We start from the raw sequence: 18222 nt of genomic DNA, 5'->3' as shown, positions 1-18222 counted from the left end.
CTTCTTCTCCGGCCTTTATTCACCTCCCGTGTAGCTGTGAGTGTGTGAGCCTGCAGGGCCCCATGGAATTGCCTAGAAGTAGGATGAATCGCTGCAAGGGCTGAACAGCAGTATCGGGCAGGCTCGGGCAACGCGCGGCCCGTTCGGGTTATCACTTCTCGGCCTTTTGGCTAAGATCAAGTGTAGTATCTGTTATTATCAGTTTAATATCTGATACGTCCCCTATCTGGGGACCATATATTAAATGGATTTTTAGAACAGGGAGATGGAAATAGAGCTTTCTCTGTCCACTCCACGCATTGACCTGGTATTGCAGTATTTCCAGGACCGGTGCACCCTTTCCTTATGTGTTGACTAAAAGCAGATTCCAAAAGTGTTTTTTGTCTTTGCTATTGTTTCTGTCTTTCTGAAGGGATCTCCCCTTTTAATCCCATTATTTCAACACCTGTTGGACAATGCATGAGTGATAATGAGCTCATTGATTAAATGCAATTAATGAATAGATTGCCACCTCTTGTTGTGTGTCGTCTGTGTTTCTGTGTTTCCGGCATTTCACATTGGAACACCTCATTCACCTTCCTTGTCTTCTCTCCGCCCTCCCTTTTAGGTAAGTTAAAGAGCTGCACCTGAGCCAGCCACTGATTGATTGATTGATTGATTGATTGATTGATTGATTGATTGATGCAGCACAACAGTCAAATAGTGGAGTGGAGTAGGGGAACAGCAAACAGCCAATAAAGCAGCCCGCCCGCTCGCCTGCCTGCCCGCCACAATGGACCTACCTGTGTACACTAGATGGATGTGATGGAATGTACTGTCGTCCCTACATTTCAAGAAGAAGTAAGAATTGCAGTTGCAACAAAGCCTTGCTTGCCTACAAAGAGAGCAGCAATTTGGATTTGTTACTATGTTACCTAGAAGAATAACAAACTGTGCAAGGATGGAGGTTGTAGGAGCAAGGAGAAGTTGTCTGTAAAGTTGGTGGATGCCTATTTTCCATTTTGCAGTCCCTTGTCTCCCTCTTGTGGCCTCCTGGAGGCAACTAGCTGTGCAAAAAAAAGACAGCCTGGCGGCCGGCTGTTGCAGTGTTGCCCTCTCAGGCAACACTGAGTGACTGACTGAGCCTCACCGTCTTATATAAAGTTCAGACGGAACTTTGCACGTGTCATAGTGGAGCCCTCAGGATTCCAGAGCCAGCTTTCTGACATCATAATGGGGCCTCAGAGATAAAAGCCTGGGCCCAGGCAGTGTTGGTCAGTGCTGCTCAGCAGGCAGCACTGGACTGGACTGGATTACAGCTGATACAAGGTGTGAAGGAACAAGGGGTGGCTGTGGGCATGCACTTGCTGCCGCTGCCAGTGTTTATCTGCATGGCAGCAGGGCATTTGGGCGTTGCCAGGAAGGCGTTTTTATGTAGATTCCTCCTCTTTCAGCACTGCATTGTGGTGCAAGCAAAAGAAGCAAATCCTGTCTGGCTTCCTCTCCGGCCTTTATTCACCTCCCGTGTAGCTGTGAGTGTGTGAGCCTGCAGGGCCCCATGGAATTGCCTAGAAGTAGGCTGAATCGCTGCAAGGGCTGAACAGCAGTATCGGGCAGGCTCGGGCAACGCGCGGCCCGTTCGGGTTATCGCTTCTCGGCCTTTTGCCTAAGATCAAGTGTAGTATCTGTTCTTATCAGTTTAATATCTGATACGTCCCCTATCTGGGGACCATATATTAAATGGATTTTTAGAACAGGGAGATGGAAATAGAGCTTGCTCTGTCCACTCCACGCATTGACCTGGTATTGCAGTATTTCCAGGACCGGTGCACCCTTTCCTTATGTGTTGACTAAAAGCAGATTCCAAAAGTGTTTTTTGTCTTTGCTATTGTTTCTGTCTTTCTGAAGGGATCTCCCCTTTTAATCCCATTATTTCAACACCTGTTGGACAATGCATGAGTGATAATGAGCTCATTGATTAAATGCAATTAATGAATAGATTGCCACCTCTTGTTGTGTGTCGTCTGTGTTTCTGTGTTTCCGGCATTTCACATTGGAACACCTCATTCACCTTCCTTGTCTTCTCTCCGCCCTCCCTTTTAGGTAAGTTAAAGAGCTGCACCTGAGCCAGCCACTGATTGATTGATTGATTGATTGATTGATTGATTGATTGATTGATTGATTGATTGATTGATTGATGCAGCACAACAGTCAAATAGTGGAGTGGAGTAGGGGAACAGCAAACAGCCAATAAAGCAGCCCGCCCGCTCGCCTGCCCGCCACAATGGACCTACCTGTGTACACTAGATGGATGTGATGGAATGTACTGTCGTCCCTACATTTCAAGAAGAAGTAAGAATTGCAGTTGCAACAAAGCCTTGCTTGCCTACAAAGAGAGCAGCAATTTGGATTTGTTACTATGTTACCTAGAAGAATAACAAACTGTGCAAGGATGGAGGTTGTAGGAGCAAGGAGAAGTTGTCTGTAAAGTTGGTGGATGCCTATTTTCCATTTTGCAGTCCCTTGTCTCCCTCTTGTGGCCTCCTGGAGGCAACTAGCTGTGCAAAAAAAAGACAGCCTGGCGGCCGGCTGTTGCAGTGTTGCCCTCTCAGGCAACACTGAGTGACTGACTGAGCCTCACCGTCTTATATAAAGTTCAGACGGAACTTTGCACGTGTCATAGTGGAGCCCTCAGGATTCCAGAGCCAGCTTTCTGACATCATAATGGGGCCTCAGAGATAAAAGCCTGGGCCCAGGCAGTGTTGGTCAGTGCTGCTCAGCAGGCAGCACTGGACTGGACTGGATTACAGCTGATACAAGGTGTGAAGGAACAAGGGGTGGCTGTGGGCATGCACTTGCTGCCGCTGCCAGTGTTTATCTGCATGGCAGCAGGGCATTTGGGCGTTGCCAGGAAGGCGTTTTTATGTAGATTCCTCCTCTTTCAGCACTGCATTGTGGTGCAAGCAAAAGAAGCAAATCCTGTCTGGCTTCCTCTCCGGCCTTTATTCACCTCCCGTGTAGCTGTGAGTGTGTGAGCCTGCAGGGCCCCATGGAATTGCCTAGAAGTAGGCTGAATCGCTGCAAGGGCTGAACAGCAGTATCGGGCAGGCTCGGGCAACGCGCGGCCCGTTCGGGTTATCGCTTCTCGGCCTTTTGGCTAAGATCAAGTGTAGTATCTGTTCTTATCAGTTTAATATCTGATACGTCCCCTATCTGGGGACCATATATTAAATGGATTTTTAGAACAGGGAGATGGAAATAGAGCTTGCTCTGTCCACTCCACGCATTGACCTGGTATTGCAGTATTTCCAGGACCGGTGCACCCTTTCCTTATGTGTTGACTAAAAGCAGATTCCAAAAGTGTTTTTTGTCTTTGCTATTGTTTCTGTCTTTCTGAAGGGATCTCCCCTTTTAATCCCATTATTTCAACACCTGTTGGACAATGCATGAGTGATAATGAGCTCATTGATTAAATGCAATTAATGAATAGATTGCCACCTCTTGTTGTGTGTCGTCTGTGTTTCTGTGTTTCCGGCATTTCACATTGGAACACCTCATTCACCTTCCTTGTCTTCTCTCCGCCCTCCCTTTTAGGTAAGTTAAAGAGCTGCACCTGAGCCAGCCACTGATTGATTGATTGATTGATTGATTGATTGATTGATTGATTGATTGATTGATGCAGCACAACAGTCAAATAGTGGAGTGGAGTAGGGGAACAGCAAACAGCCAATAAAGCAGCCCGCCCGCTCGCCTGCCCGCCACAATGGACCTACCTGTGTACACTAGATGGATGTGATGGAATGTACTGTCGTCCCTACATTTCAAGAAGAAGTAAGAATTGCAGTTGCAACAAAGCCTTGCTTGCCTACAAAGAGAGCAGCAATTTGGATTTGTTACTATGTTACCTAGAAGAATAACAAACTGTGCAAGGATGGAGGTTGTAGGAGCAAGGAGAAGTTGTCTGTAAAGTTGGTGGATGCCTATTTTCCATTTTGCAGTCCCTTGTCTCCCTCTTGTGGCCTCCTGGAGGCAACTAGCTGTGCAAAAAAAAGACAGCCTGGCGGCCGGCTGTTGCAGTGTTGCCCTCTCAGGCAACACTGAGTGACTGACTGAGCCTCACCGTCTTATATAAAGTTCAGACGGAACTTTGCACGTGTCATAGTGGAGCCCTCAGGATTCCAGAGCCAGCTTTCTGACATCATAATGGGGCCTCAGAGATAAAAGCCTGGGCCCAGGCAGTGTTGGTCAGTGCTGCTCAGCAGGCAGCACTGGACTGGACTGGATTACAGCTGATACAAGGTGTGAAGGAACAAGGGGTGGCTGTGGGCATGCACTTGCTGCCGCTGCCAGTGTTTATCTGCATGGCAGCAGGGCATTTGGGCGTTGCCAGGAAGGCGTTTTTATGTAGATTCCTCCTCTTTCAGCACTGCATTGTGGTGCAAGCAAAAGAAGCAAATCCTGTCTGGCTTCCTCTCCGGCCTTTATTCACCTCCCGTGTAGCTGTGAGTGTGTGAGCCTGCAGGGCCCCATGGAATTGCCTAGAAGTAGGCTGAATCGCTGCAAGGGCTGAACAGCAGTATCGGGCAGGCTCGGGCAACGCACGGCCCGTTCGGGTTATCGCTTCTCGGCCTTTTGGCTAAGATCAAGTGTAGTATCTGTTCTTATCAGTTTAATATCTGATACGTCCCCTATCTGGGGACCATATATTAAATGGATTTTTAGAACAGGGAGATGGAAATAGAGCTTGCTCTGTCCACTCCACGCATTGACCTGGTATTGCAGTATTTCCAGGACCGGTGCACCCTTTCCTTATGTGTTGACTAAAAGCAGATTCCAAAAGTGTTTTTTGTCTTTGCTATTGTTTCTGTCTTTCTGAAGGGATCTCCCCTTTTAATCCCATTATTTCAACACCTGTTGGACAATGCATGAGTGATAATGAGCTCATTGATTAAATGCAATTAATGAATAGATTGCCACCTCTTGTTGTGTGTCGTCTGTGTTTCTGTGTTTCCGGCATTTCACATTGGAACACCTCATTCACCTTCCTTGTCTTCTCTCCGCCCTCCCTTTTAGGTAAGTTAAAGAGCTGCACCTGAGCCAGCCACTGATTGATTGATTGATTGATTGATTGATTGATTGATTGATTGATGCAGCACAACAGTCAAATAGTGGAGTAGGGGAACAGCAAACAGCCAATAAAGCAGCCCGCCCGCTCGCCTGCCCGCCACAATGGACCTACCTGTGTACACTAGATGGATGTGATGGAATGTACTGTCGTCCCTACATTTCAAGAAGAAGTAAGAATTGCAGTTGCAACAAAGCCTTGCTTGCCTACAAAGAGAGCAGCAATTTGGATTTGTTACTATGTTACCTAGAAGAATAACAAACTGTGCAAGGATGGAGGTTGTAGGAGCAAGGAGAAGTTGTCTGTAAAGTTGGTGGATGCCTATTTTCCATTTTGCAGTCCCTTGTCTCCCTCTTGTGGCCTCCTGGAGGCTACTAGCTGTGCAAAAAAAAGACAGCCTGGCGGCCGGCTGTTGCAGTGTTGCCCTCTCAGGCAACACTGAGTGACTGACTGAGCCTCACCGTCTTATATAAAGTTCAGACGGAACTTTGCACGTGTCATAGTGGAGCCCTCAGGATTCCAGAGCCAGCTTTCTGACATCATAATGGGGCCTCAGAGATAAAAGCCTGGGCCCAGGCAGTGTTGGTCAGTGCTGCTCAGCAGGCAGCACTGGACTGGACTGGATTACAGCTGATACAAGGTGTGAAGGAACAAGGGGTGGCTGTGGGCATGCACTTGCTGCCGCTGCCAGTGTTTATCTGCATGGCAGCAGGGCATTTGGGCGTTGCCAGGAAGGCGTTTTTATGTAGATTCCTCCTCTTTCAGCACTGCATTGTGGTGCAAGCAAAAGAAGCAAATCCTGTCTGGCTTCCTCTCCGGCCTTTATTCACCTCCCGTGTAGCTGTGAGTGTGTGAGCCTGCAGGGCCCCATGGAATTGCCTAGAAGTAGGCTGAATCGCTGCAAGGGCTGAACAGCAGTATCGGGCAGGCTCGGGCAACGCGCGGCCCGTTCGGGTTATCGCTTCTCGGCCTTTTGGCTAAGATCAAGTGTAGTATCTGTTCTTATCAGTTTAATATCTGATACGTCCCCTATCTGGGGACCATATATTAAATGGATTTTTAGAACAGGGAGATGGAAATAGAGCTTGCTCTGTCCACTCCACGCATTGACCTGGTATTGCAGTATTTCCAGGACCGGTGCACCCTTTCCTTATGTGTTGACTAAAAGCAGATTCCAAAAGTGTTTTTTGTCTTTGCTATTGTTTCTGTCTTTCTGAAGGGATCTCCCCTTTTAATCCCATTATTTCAACACCTGTTGGACAATGCATGAGTGATAATGAGCTCATTGATTAAATGCAATTAATGAATAGATTGCCACCTCTTGTTGTGTGTCGTCTGTGTTTCTGTGTTTCCGGCATTTCACATTGGAACACCTCATTCACCTTCCTTGTCTTCTCTCCGCCCTCCCTTTTAGGTAAGTTAAAGAGCTGCACCTGAGCCAGCCACTGATTGATTGATTGATTGATTGATTGATTGATTGATTGATTGATTGATTGATTGATTGATTGATTGATGCAGCACAACAGTCAAATAGTGGAGTGGAGTAGGGGAACAGCAAACAGCCAATAAAGCAGCCCGCCCGCTCGCCTGCCCGCCACAATGGACCTACCTGTGTACACTAGATGGATGTGATGGAATGTACTGTCGTCCCTACATTTCAAGAAGAAGTAAGAATTGCAGTTGCAACAAAGCCTTGCTTGCCTACAAAGAGAGCAGCAATTTGGATTTGTTACTATGTTACCTAGAAGAATAACAAACTGTGCAAGGATGGAGGTTGTAGGAGCAAGGAGAAGTTGTCTGTAAAGTTGGTGGATGCCTATTTTCCATTTTGCAGTCCCTTGTTTCCCTCTTGTGGCCTCCTGGAGGCAACTAGCTGTGCAAAAAAAAGACAGCCTGGCGGCCGGCTGTTGCAGTGTTGCCCTCTCAGGCAACACTGAGTGACTGACTGAGCCTCACCGTCTTATATAAAGTTCAGACGGAACTTTGCACGTGTCATAGTGGAGCCCTCAGGATTCCAGAGCCAGCTTTCTGACATCATAATGGGGCCTCAGAGATAAAAGCCTGGGCCCAGGCAGTGTTGGTCAGTGCTGCTCAGCAGGCAGCACTGGACTGGACTGGATTACAGCTGATACAAGGTGTGAAGGAACAAGGGGTGGCTGTGGGCATGCACTTGCTGCCGCTGCCAGTGTTTATCTGCATGGCAGCAGGGCATTTGGGCGTTGCCAGGAAGGCGTTTTTATGTAGATTCCTCCTCTTTCAGCACTGCATTGTGGTGCAAGCAAAAGAAGCAAATCCTGTCTGGCTTCCTCTCCGGCCTTTATTCACCTCCCGTGTAGCTGTGAGTGTGTGAGCCTGCAGGGCCCCATGGAATTGCCTAGAAGTAGGCTGAATCGCTGCAAGGGCTGAACAGCAGTATCGGGCAGGCTCGGGCAACGCGCGGCCCGTTCGGGTTATCGCTTCTCGGCCTTTTGGCTAAGATCAAGTGTAGTATCTGTTCTTATCAGTTTAATATCTGATACGTCCCCTATCTGGGGACCATATATTAAATGGATTTTTAGAACAGGGAGATGGAAATAGAGCTTGCTCTGTCCACTCCACGCATTGACCTGGTATTGCAGTATTTCCAGGACCGGTGCACCCTTTCCTTATGTGTTGACTAAAAGCAGATTCCAAAAGTGTTTTTTGTCTTTGCTATTGTTTCTGTCTTTCTGAAGGGATCTCCCCTTTTAATCCCATTATTTCAACACCTGTTGGACAATGCATGAGTGATAATGAGCTCATTGATTAAATGCAATTAATGAATAGATTGCCACCTCTTGTTGTGTGTCGTCTGTGTTTCTGTGTTTCCGGCATTTCACATTGGAACACCTCATTCACCTTCCTTGTCTTCTCTCCGCCCTCCCTTTTAGGTAAGTTAAAGTGCTGCACCTGAGCCAGCCACTGATTGATTGATTGATTGATTGATTGATTGATTGATTGATTGATTGATTGATGCAGCACAACAGTCAAATAGTGGAGTGGAGTAGGGGAACAGCAAACAGCCAATAAAGCAGCCCGCCCGCTCGCCTGCCCGCCACAATGGACCTACCTGTGTACACTAGATGGATGTGATGGAATGTACTGTCGTCCCTACATTTCAAGAAGAAGTAAGAATTGCAGTTGCAACAAAGCCTTGCTTGCCTACAAAGAGAGCAGCAATTTGGATTTGTTACTATGTTACCTAGAAGAATAACAAACTGTGCAAGGATGGAGGTTGTAGGAGCAAGGAGAAGTTGTCTGTAAAGTTGGTGGATGCCTATTTTCCATTTTGCAGTCCCTTGTCTCCCTCTTGTGGCCTCCTGGAGGCAACTAGCTGTGCAAAAAAAAGACAGCCTGGCGGCCGGCTGTTGCAGTGTTGCCCTCTCAGGCAACACTGAGTGACTGACTGAGCCTCACCGTCTTATATAAAGTTCAGACGGAACTTTGCACGTGTCATAGTGGAGCCCTCAGGATTCCAGAGCCAGCTTTCTGACATCATAATGGGGCCTCAGAGATAAAAGCCTGGGCCCAGGCAGTGTTGGTCAGTGCTGCTCAGCAGGCAGCACTGGACTGGACTGGATTACAGCTGATACAAGGTGTGAAGGAACAAGGGGTGGCTGTGGGCATGCACTTGCTGCCGCTGCCAGTGTTTATCTGCATGGCAGCAGGGCATTTGGGCGTTGCCAGGAAGGCGTTTTTATGTAGATTCCTCCTCTTTCAGCACTGCATTGTGGTGCAAGCAAAAGAAGCAAATCCTGTCTGGCTTCCTCTCCGGCCTTTATTCACCTCCCGTGTAGCTGTGAGTGTGTGAGCCTGCAGGGCCCCATGGAATTGCCTAGAAGTAGGCTGAATCGCTGCAAGGGCTGAACAGCAGTATCGGGCAGGCTCGGGCAACGCGCGGCCCGTTCGGGTTATCGCTTCTCGGCCTTTTGGCTAAGATCAAGTGTAGTATCTGTTCTTATCAGTTTAATATCTGATACGTCCCCTATCTGGGGACCATATATTAAATGGATTTTTAGAACAGGGAGATGGAAATAGAGCTTGCTCTGTCCACTCCACGCATTGACCTGGTATTGCAGTATTTCCAGGACCGGTGCACCCTTTCCTTATGTGTTGACTAAAAGCAGATTCCAAAAGTGTTTTTTGTCTTTGCTATTGTTTCTGTCTTTCTGAAGGGATCTCCCCTTTTAATCCCATTATTTCAACACCTGTTGGACAATGCATGAGTGATAATGAGCTCATTGATTAAATGCAATTAATGAATAGATTGCCACCTCTTGTTGTGTGTCGTCTGTGTTTCTGTGTTTCCGGCATTTCACATTGGAACACCTCATTCACCTTCCTTGTCTTCTCTCCGCCCTCCCTTTTAGGTAAGTTAAAGAGCTGCACCTGAGCCAGCCACTGATTGATTGATTGATTGATTGATTGATTGATTGATTGATTGATTGATTGATTGATGCAGCACAACAGTCAAATAGTGGAGTGGAGTAGGGGAACAGCAAACAGCCAATAAAGCAGCCCGCCCGCTCGCCTGCCCGCCACAATGGACCTACCTGTGTACACTAGATGGATGTGATGGAATGTACTGTCGTCCCTACATTTCAAGAAGAAGTAAGAATTGCAGTTGCAACAAAGCCTTGCTTGCCTACAAAGAGAGCAGCAATTTGGATGTGTTACTATGTTACCTAGAAGAATAACAAACTGTGCAAGGATGGAGGTTGTAGGAGCAAGGAGAAGTTGTCTGTAAAGTTGGTGGATGCCTATTTTCCATTTTGCAGTCCCTTGTCTCCCTCTTGTGGCCTCCTGGAGGCAACTAGCTGTGCAAAAAAAAGACAGCCTGGCGGCCGGCTGTTGCAGTGTTGCCCTCTCAGGCAACACTGAGTGACTGACTGAGCCTCACCGTCTTATATAAAGTTCAGACGGAACTTTGCACGTGTCATAGTGGAGCCCTCAGGATTCCAGAGCCAGCTTTCTGACATCATAATGGGGCCTCAGAGATAAAAGCCTGGGCCCAGGCAGTGTTGGTCAGTGCTGCTCAGCAGGCAGCACTGGACTGGACTGGATTACAGCTGATACAAGGTGTGAAGGAACAAGGGGTGGCTGTGGGCATGCACTTGCTGCCGCTGCCAGTGTTTATCTGCATGGCAGCAGGGCATTTGGGCGTTGCCAGGAAGGCGTTTTTATGTAGATTCCTCCTCTTTCAGCACTGCATTGTGGTGCAAGCAAAAGAAGCAAATCCTGTCTGGCTTCCTCTCCGGCCTTTATTCACCTCCCGTGTAGCTGTGAGTGTGTGAGCCTGCAGGGCCCCATGGAATTGCCTAGAAGTAGGCTGAATCGCTGCAAGGGCTGAACAGCAGTATCGGGCAGGCTCGGGCAACGCGCGGCCCGTTCGGGTTATCGCTTCTCGGCCTTTTGGCTAAGATCAAGTGTAGTATCTGTTCTTATCAGTTTAATATCTGATACGTCCCCTATCTGGGGACCATATATTAAATGGATTTTTAGAACAGGGAGATGGAAATAGAGCTTGCTCTGTCCACTCCACGCATTGACCTGGTATTGCAGTATTTCCAGGACCGGTGCACCCTTTCCTTATGTGTTGACTAAAAGCAGATTCCAAAAGTGTTTTTTGTCTTTGCTATTGTTTCTGTCTTTCTGAAGGGATCTCCCCTTTTAATCCCATTATTTCAACACCTGTTGGACAATGCATGAGTGATAATGAGCTCATTGATTAAATGCAATTAATGAATAGATTGCCACCTCTTGTTGTGTGTCGTCTGTGTTTCTGTGTTTCCGGCATTTCACATTGGAACACCTCATTCACCTTCCTTGTCTTCTCTCCGCCCTCCCTTTTAGGTAAGTTAAAGAGCTGCACCTGAGCCAGCCACTGATTGATTGATTGATTGATTGATTGATTGATGCAGCACAACAGTCAAATAGTGGAGTGGAGTAGGGGAACAGCAAACAGCCAATAAAGCAGCCCGCCCGCTCGCCTGCCCGCCACAATGGACCTACCTGTGTACACTAGATGGATGTGATGGAATGTACTGTCGTCCCTACATTTCAAGAAGAAGTAAGAATTGCAGTTGCAACAAAGCCTTGCTTGCCTACAAAGAGAGCAGCAATTTGGATGTGTTACTATGTTACCTAGAAGAATAACAAACTGTGCAAGGATGGAGGTTGTAGGAGCAAGGAGAAGTTGTCTGTAAAGTTGGTGGATGCCTATTTTCCATTTTGCAGTCCCTTGTCTCCCTCTTGTGGCCTCCTGGAGGCAACTAGCTGTGCAAAAAAAAGACAGCCTGGCGGCCGGCTGTTGCAGTGTTGCCCTCTCAGGCAACACTGAGTGACTGACTGAGCCTCACCGTCTTATATAAAGTTCAGACGGAACTTTGCACGTGTCATAGTGGAGCCCTCAGGATTCCAGAGCCAGCTTTCTGACATCATAATGGGGCCTCAGAGATAAAAGCCTGGGCCCAGGCAGTGTTGGTCAGTGCTGCTCAGCAGGCAGCACTGGACTGGACTGGATTACAGCTGATACAAGGTGTGAAGGAACAAGGGGTGGCTGTGGGCATGCACTTGCTGCCGCTGCCAGTGTTTATCTGCATGGCAGCAGGGCATTTGGGCGTTGCCAGGAAGGCGTTTTTATGTAGATTCCTCCTCTTTCAGCACTGCATTGTGGTGCAAGCAAAAGAAGCAAATCCTGTCTGGCTTCCTCTCCGGCCTTTATTCACCTCCCGTGTAGCTGTGAGTGTGTGAGCCTGCAGGGCCCCATGGAATTGCCTAGAAGTAGGCTGAATCGCTGCAAGGGCTGAACAGCAGTATCGGGCAGGCTCGGGCAACGCGCGGCCCGTTCGGGTTATCGCTTCTCGGCCTTTTGGCTAAGATCAAGTGTAGTATCTGTTCTTATCAGTTTAATATCTGATACGTCCCCTATCTGGGGACCATATATTAAATGGATTTTTAGAACAGGGAGATGGAAATAGAGCTTGCTCTGTCCACTCCACGCATTGACCTGGTATTGCAGTATTTCCAGGACCGGTGCACCCTTTCCTTATGTGTTGACTAAAAGCAGATTCCAAAAGTGTTTTTTGTCTTTGCTATTGTTTCTGTCTTTCTGAAGGGATCTCCCCTTTTAATCCCATTATTTCAACACCTGTTGGACAATGCATGAGTGATAATGAGCTCATTGATTAAATGCAATTAATGAATAGATTGCCACCTCTTGTTGTGTGTCGTCTGTGTTTCTGTGTTTCCGGCATTTCACATTGGAACACCTCATTCACCTTCCTTGTCTTCTCTCCGCCCTCCCTTTTAGGTAAGTTAAAGAGCTGCACCTGAGCCAGCCACTGATTGATTGATTGATTGATTGATTGATTGATTGATTGATTGATTGATTGATTGATTGATGCAGCACAACAGTCAAATAGTGGAGTGGAGTAGGGGAACAGCAAACAGCCAATAAAGCAGCCCGCCCGCTCGCCTGCCCGCCACAATGGACCTACCTGTGTACACTAGATGGATGTGATGGAATGTACTGTCGTCCCTACATTTCAAGAAGAAGTAAGAATTGCAGTTGCAACAAAGCCTTGCTTGCCTACAAAGAGAGCAGCAATTTGGATTTGTTACTATGTTACCTAGAAGAATAACAAACTGTGCAAGGATGGAGGTTGTAGGAGCAAGGAGAAGTTGTCTGTAAAGTTGGTGGATGCCTATTTTCCATTTTGCAGTCCCTTGTCTCCCTCTTGTGGCCTCCTGGAGGCAACTAGCTGTGCAAAAAAAAGACAGCCTGGCGGCCGGCTGTTGCAGTGTTGCCCTCTCAGGCAACACTGAGTGACTGACTGAGCCTCACCGTCTTATATAAAGTTCAGACGGAACTTTGCACGTGTCATAGTGGAGCCCTCAGGATTCCAGAGCCAGCTTTCTGACATCATAATGGGGCCTCAGAGATAAAAGCCTGGGCCCAGGCAGTGTTGGTCAGTGCTGCTCAGCAGGCAGCACTGGACTGGACTGGATTACAGCTGATACAAGGTGTGAAGGAACAAGGGGTGGCTGTGGGCATGCACTTGCTGCCGCTGCCAGTGTTTATCTGCATGGCAGCAGGGCATTTGGGCGTTGCCAGGAAGGCGTTTTTATGTAGATTCCTCCTCTTTCAGCACTGCATTGTGGTGCAAGCAAAAGAAGCAAATCCTGTCTGGCTTCCTCTCCGGCCTTTATTCACCTCCCGTGTAGCTGTGAGTGTGTGAGCCTGCAGGGCCCCATGGAATTGCCTAGAAGTAGGCTGAATCGCTGCAAGGGCTGAACAGCAGTATCGGGCAGGCTCGGGCAACGCGCGGCCCGTTCGGGTTATCGCTTCTCGGCCTTTTGGCTAAGATCAAGTGTAGTATCTGTTCTTATCAGTTTAATATCTGATACGTCCCCTATCTGGGGACCATATATTAAATGGATTTTTAGAACAGGGAGATGGAAATAGAGCTTGCTCTGTCCACTCCACGCATTGACCTGGTATTGCAGTATTTCCAGGACCGGTGCACCCTTTCCTTATGTGTTGACTAAAAGCAGATTCCAAAAGTGTTTTTTGTCTTTGCTATTGTTTCTGTCTTTCTGAAGGGATCTCCCCTTTTAATCCCATTATTTCAACACCTGTTGGACAATGCATGAGTGATAATGAGCTCATTGATTAAATGCAATTAATGAATAGATTGCCACCTCTTGTTGTGTGTCGTCTGTGTTTCTGTGTTTCCGGCATTTCACATTGGAACACCTCATTCACCTTCCTTGTCTTCTCTCCGCCCTCCCTTTTAGGTAAGTTAAAGAGCTGCACCTGAGCCAGCCACTGATTGATTGATTGATTGATTGATTGATTGATTGATTGATTGATTGATTGATTGATTGATTGATGCAGCACAACAGTCAAATAGTGGAGTGGAGTAGGGGAACAGCAAACAGCCAATAAAGCAGCCCGCCCGCTCGCCTGCCCGCCACAATGGACCTACCTGTGTACACTAGATGGATGTGATGGAATGTACTGTCGTCCCTACATTTCAAGAAGAAGTAAGAATTGCAGTTGCAACAAAGCCTTGCTTGCCTACAAAGAGAGCAGCAATTTGGATTTGTTACTATGTTACCTAGAAGAATAACAAACTGTGCAAGGATGGAGGTTGTAGGAGCAAGGAGAAGTTGTCTGTAAAGTTGGTGGATGCCTATTTTCCATTTTGCAGTCCCTTGTCTCCCTCTTGTGGCCTCCTGGAGGCAACTAGCTGTGCAAAAAAAAGACAGCCTGGCGGCCGGCTGTTGCAGTGTTGCCCTCTCAGGCAACACTGAGTGACTGACTGAGCCTCACCGTCTTATATAAAGTTCAGACGGAACTTTGCACGTGTCATAGTGGAGCCCTCAGGATTCCAGAGCCAGCTTTCTGACATCATAATGGGGCCTCAGAGATAAAAGCCTGGGCCCAGGCAGTGTTGGTCAGTGCTGCTCAGCAGGCAGCACTGGACTGGACTGGATTACAGCTGATACAAGGTGTGAAGGAACAAGGGGTGGCTGTGGGCATGCACTTGCTGCCGCTGCCAGTGTTTATCTGCATGGCAGCAGGGCATTTGGGCGTTGCCAGGAAGGCGTTTTTATGTAGATTCCTCCTCTTTCAGCACTGCATTGTGGTGCAAGCAAAAGAAGCAAATCCTGTCTGGCTTCCTCTCCGGCCTTTATTCACCTCCCGTGTAGCTGTGAGTGTGTGAGCCTGCAGGGCCCCATGGAATTGCCTAGAAGTAGGCTGAATCGCTGCAAGGGCTGAACAGCAGTATCGGGCAGGCTCGGGCAACGCGCGGCCCGTTCGGGTTATCGCTTCTCGGCCTTTTGGCTAAGATCAAGTGTAGTATCTGTTCTTATCAGTTTAATATCTGATACGTCCCCTATCTGGGGACCATATATTAAATGGATTTTTAGAACAGGGAGATGGAAATAGAGCTTGCTCTGTCCACTCCACGCATTGACCTGGTATTGCAGTATTTCCAGGACCGGTGCACCCTTTCCTTATGTGTTGACTAAAAGCAGATTCCAAAAGTGTTTTTTGTCTTTGCTATTGTTTCTGTCTTTCTGAAGGGATCTCCCCTTTTAATCCCATTATTTCAACACCTGTTGGACAATGCATGAGTGATAATGAGCTCATTGATTAAATGCAATTAATGAATAGATTGCCACCTCTTGTTGTGTGTCGTCTGTGTTTCTGTGTTTCCGGCATTTCACATTGGAACACCTCATTCACCTTCCTTGTCTTCTCTCCGCCCTCCCTTTTAGGTAAGTTAAAGAGCTGCACCTGAGCCAGCCACTGATTGATTGATTGATTGATTGATTGATTGATTGATTGATTGATTGATTGATTGATGCAGCACAACAGTCAAATAGTGGAGTGGAGTAGGGGAACAGCAAACAGCCAATAAAGCAGCCCGCCCGCTCGCCTGCCCGCCACAATGGACCTACCTGTGTACACTAGATGGATGTGATGGAATGTACTGTCGTCCCTACATTTCAAGAAGAAGTAAGAATTGCAGTTGCAACAAAGCCTTGCTTGCCTACAAAGAGAGCAGCAATTTGGATTTGTTACTATGTTACCTAGAAGAATAACAAACTGTGCAAGGATGGAGGTTGTAGGAGCAAGGAGAAGTTGTCTGTAAAGTTGGTGGATGCCTATTTTCCATTTTGCAGTCCCTTGTCTCCCTCTTGTGGCCTCCTGGAGGCAACTAGCTGTGCAAAAAAAAGACAGCCTGGCGGCCGGCTGTTGCAGTGTTGCCCTCTCAGGCAACACTGAGTGACTGACTGAGCCTCACCGTCTTATATAAAGTTCAGACGGAACTTTGCACGTGTCATAGTGGAGCCCTCAGGATTCCAGAGCCAGCTTTCTGACATCATAATGGGGCCTCAGAGATAAAAGCCTGGGCCCAGGCAGTGTTGGTCAGTGCTGCTCAGCAGGCAGCACTGGACTGGACTGGATTACAGCTGATACAAGGTGTGAAGGAACAAGGGGTGGCTGTGGGCATGCACTTGCTGCCGCTGCCAGTGTTTATCTGCATGGCAGCAGGGCATTTGGGCGTTGCCAGGAAGGCGTTTTTATGTAGATTCCTCCTCTTTCAGCACTGCATTGTGGTGCAAGCAAAAGAAGCAAATCCTGTCTGGCTTCCTCTCCGGCCTTTATTCACCTCCCGTGTAGCTGTGAGTGTGTGAGCCTGCAGGGCCCCATGGAATTGCCTAGAAGTAGGCTGAATCGCTGCAAGGGCTGAACAGCAGTATCGGGCAGGCTCGGGCAACGCGCGGCCCGTTCGGGTTATCGCTTCTCGGCCTTTTGGCTAAGATCAAGTGTAGTATCTGTTCTTATCAGTTTAATATCTGATACGTCCCCTATCTGGGGACCATATATTAAATGGATTTTTAGAACAGGGAGATGGAAATAGAGCTTGCTCTGTCCACTCCACGCATTGACCTGGTATTGCAGTATTTCCAGGACCGGTGCACCCTTTCCTTATGTGTTGACTAAAAGCAGATTCCAAAAGTGTTTTTTGTCTTTGCTATTGTTTCTGTCTTTCTGAAGGGATCTCCCCTTTTAATCCCATTATTTCAACACCTGTTGGACAATGCATGAGTGATAATGAGCTCATTGATTAAATGCAATTAATGAATAGATTGCCACCTCTTGTTGTGTGTCGTCTGTGTTTCTGTGTTTCCGGCATTTCACATTGGAACACCTCATTCACCTTCCTTGTCTTCTCTCCGCCCTCCCTTTTAGGTAAGTTAAAGAGCTGCACCTGAGCCAGCCACTGATTGATTGATTGATTGATTGATTGATTGATTGATTGATTGATGCAGCACAACAGTCAAATAGTGGAGTGGAGTAGGGGAACAGCAAACAGCCAATAAAGCAGCCCGCCCGCTCGCCTGCCCGCCACAATGGACCTACCTGTGTACACTAGATGGATGTGATGGAATGTACTGTCGTCCCTACATTTCAAGAAGAAGTAAGAATTGCAGTTGCAACAAAGCCTTGCTTGCCTACAAAGAGAGCAGCAATTTGGATTTGTTACTATGTTACCTAGAAGAATAACAAACTGTGCAAGGATGGAGGTTGTAGGAGCAAGGAGAAGTTGTCTGTAAAGTTGGTGGATGCCTATTTTCCATTTTGCAGTCCCTTGTCTCCCTCTTGTGGCCTCCTGGAGGCAACTAGCTGTGCAAAAAAAAGACAGCCTGGCGGCCGGCTGTTGCAGTGTTGCCCTCTCAGGCAACACTGAGTGACTGACTGAGCCTCACCGTCTTATATAAAGTTCAGACGGAACTTTGCACGTGTCATAGTGGAGCCCTCAGGATTCCAGAGCCAGCTTTCTGACATCATAATGGGGCCTCAGAGATAAAAGCCTGGGCCCAGGCAGTGTTGGTCAGTGCTGCTCAGCAGGCAGCACTGGACTGGACTGGATTACAGCTGATACAAGGTGTGAAGGAACAAGGGGTGGCTGTGGGCATGCACTTGCTGCCGCTGCCAGTGTTTATCTGCATGGCAGCAGGGCATTTGGGCGTTGCCAGGAAGGCGTTTTTATGTAGATTCCTCCTCTTTCAGCACTGCATTGTGGTGCAAGCAAAAGAAGCAAATCCTGTCTGGCTTCCTCTCCGGCCTTTATTCACCTCCCGTGTAGCTGTGAGTGTGTGAGCCTGCAGGGCCCCATGGAATTGCCTAGAAGTAGGCTGAATCGCTGCAAGGGCTGAACAGCAGTATCGGGCAGGCTCGGGCAACGCGCGGCCCGTTCGGGTTATCGCTTCTCGGCCTTTTGGCTAAGATCAAGTGTAGTATCTGTTCTTATCAGTTTAATATCTGATACGTCCCCTATCTGGGGACCATATATTAAATGGATTTTTAGAACAGGGAGATGGAAATAGAGCTTGCTCTGTCCACTCCACGCATTGACCTGGTATTGCAGTATTTCCAGGACCGGTGCACCCTTTCCTTATGTGTTGACTAAAAGCAGATTCCAAAAGTGTTTTTTGTCTTTGCTATTGTTTCTGTCTTTCTGAAGGGATCTCCCCTTTTAATCCCATTATTTCAACACCTGTTGGACAATGCATGA

At 47.7% G+C, this 18222-nt stretch overlaps 13 non-coding genes across 13 annotated transcripts; all 13 read left to right on the top strand.

Annotated features, from left to right (window-relative positions):
• The first annotated feature begins 150 nt into the window (after positions 1 to 150).
• LOC142686460 (U2 spliceosomal RNA) lies at positions 151 to 341 on the top strand. Its single transcript, XR_012855805.1, has one exon. It is a non-coding gene; the product is annotated as a U2 spliceosomal RNA (small nuclear RNA).
• A 1284-nt stretch (positions 342 to 1625) lies between these two features.
• LOC142686455 (U2 spliceosomal RNA) lies at positions 1626 to 1816 on the top strand. The gene has a single exon (XR_012855800.1). It is a non-coding gene; the product is annotated as a U2 spliceosomal RNA (small nuclear RNA).
• Positions 1817 to 3116: 1300 nt separating this feature from the next.
• LOC142686087 (U2 spliceosomal RNA) lies at positions 3117 to 3307 on the top strand. The gene has a single exon (XR_012855468.1). It is a non-coding gene; the product is annotated as a U2 spliceosomal RNA (small nuclear RNA).
• Positions 3308 to 4595: 1288 nt separating this feature from the next.
• On the top strand, positions 4596 to 4786 carry LOC142686086 (U2 spliceosomal RNA). The gene has a single exon (XR_012855467.1). It is a non-coding gene; the product is annotated as a U2 spliceosomal RNA (small nuclear RNA).
• Positions 4787 to 6061: 1275 nt separating this feature from the next.
• Positions 6062 to 6252, top strand: LOC142686085 (U2 spliceosomal RNA). The gene has a single exon (XR_012855466.1). It is a non-coding gene; the product is annotated as a U2 spliceosomal RNA (small nuclear RNA).
• A 1304-nt stretch (positions 6253 to 7556) lies between these two features.
• Positions 7557 to 7747, top strand: LOC142686084 (U2 spliceosomal RNA). Its single transcript, XR_012855465.1, has one exon. It is a non-coding gene; the product is annotated as a U2 spliceosomal RNA (small nuclear RNA).
• A 1288-nt stretch (positions 7748 to 9035) lies between these two features.
• On the top strand, positions 9036 to 9226 carry LOC142686083 (U2 spliceosomal RNA). The gene has a single exon (XR_012855464.1). It is a non-coding gene; the product is annotated as a U2 spliceosomal RNA (small nuclear RNA).
• Positions 9227 to 10518: 1292 nt separating this feature from the next.
• On the top strand, positions 10519 to 10709 carry LOC142686082 (U2 spliceosomal RNA). Its single transcript, XR_012855463.1, has one exon. It is a non-coding gene; the product is annotated as a U2 spliceosomal RNA (small nuclear RNA).
• Positions 10710 to 11977: 1268 nt separating this feature from the next.
• On the top strand, positions 11978 to 12168 carry LOC142686081 (U2 spliceosomal RNA). Its single transcript, XR_012855462.1, has one exon. It is a non-coding gene; the product is annotated as a U2 spliceosomal RNA (small nuclear RNA).
• A 1296-nt stretch (positions 12169 to 13464) lies between these two features.
• On the top strand, positions 13465 to 13655 carry LOC142686080 (U2 spliceosomal RNA). Its single transcript, XR_012855461.1, has one exon. It is a non-coding gene; the product is annotated as a U2 spliceosomal RNA (small nuclear RNA).
• A 1300-nt stretch (positions 13656 to 14955) lies between these two features.
• LOC142686079 (U2 spliceosomal RNA) lies at positions 14956 to 15146 on the top strand. Its single transcript, XR_012855460.1, has one exon. It is a non-coding gene; the product is annotated as a U2 spliceosomal RNA (small nuclear RNA).
• Positions 15147 to 16438: 1292 nt separating this feature from the next.
• On the top strand, positions 16439 to 16629 carry LOC142686076 (U2 spliceosomal RNA). Its single transcript, XR_012855458.1, has one exon. It is a non-coding gene; the product is annotated as a U2 spliceosomal RNA (small nuclear RNA).
• A 1280-nt stretch (positions 16630 to 17909) lies between these two features.
• LOC142686075 (U2 spliceosomal RNA) lies at positions 17910 to 18100 on the top strand. The gene has a single exon (XR_012855457.1). It is a non-coding gene; the product is annotated as a U2 spliceosomal RNA (small nuclear RNA).
• The last annotated feature ends 122 nt before the right edge of the window (positions 18101 to 18222 follow it).

Source organism: Rhinoderma darwinii (assembly GCF_050947455.1).
Source record: "Rhinoderma darwinii isolate aRhiDar2 chromosome 5 unlocalized genomic scaffold, aRhiDar2.hap1 SUPER_5_unloc_17, whole genome shotgun sequence".
Lineage (NCBI taxonomy): Eukaryota > Metazoa > Chordata > Amphibia > Anura > Rhinodermatidae > Rhinoderma > Rhinoderma darwinii.
Note: the sequence above shows the minus strand (reverse complement) of the source record. Positions and strands in the feature narration are given on the sequence as shown.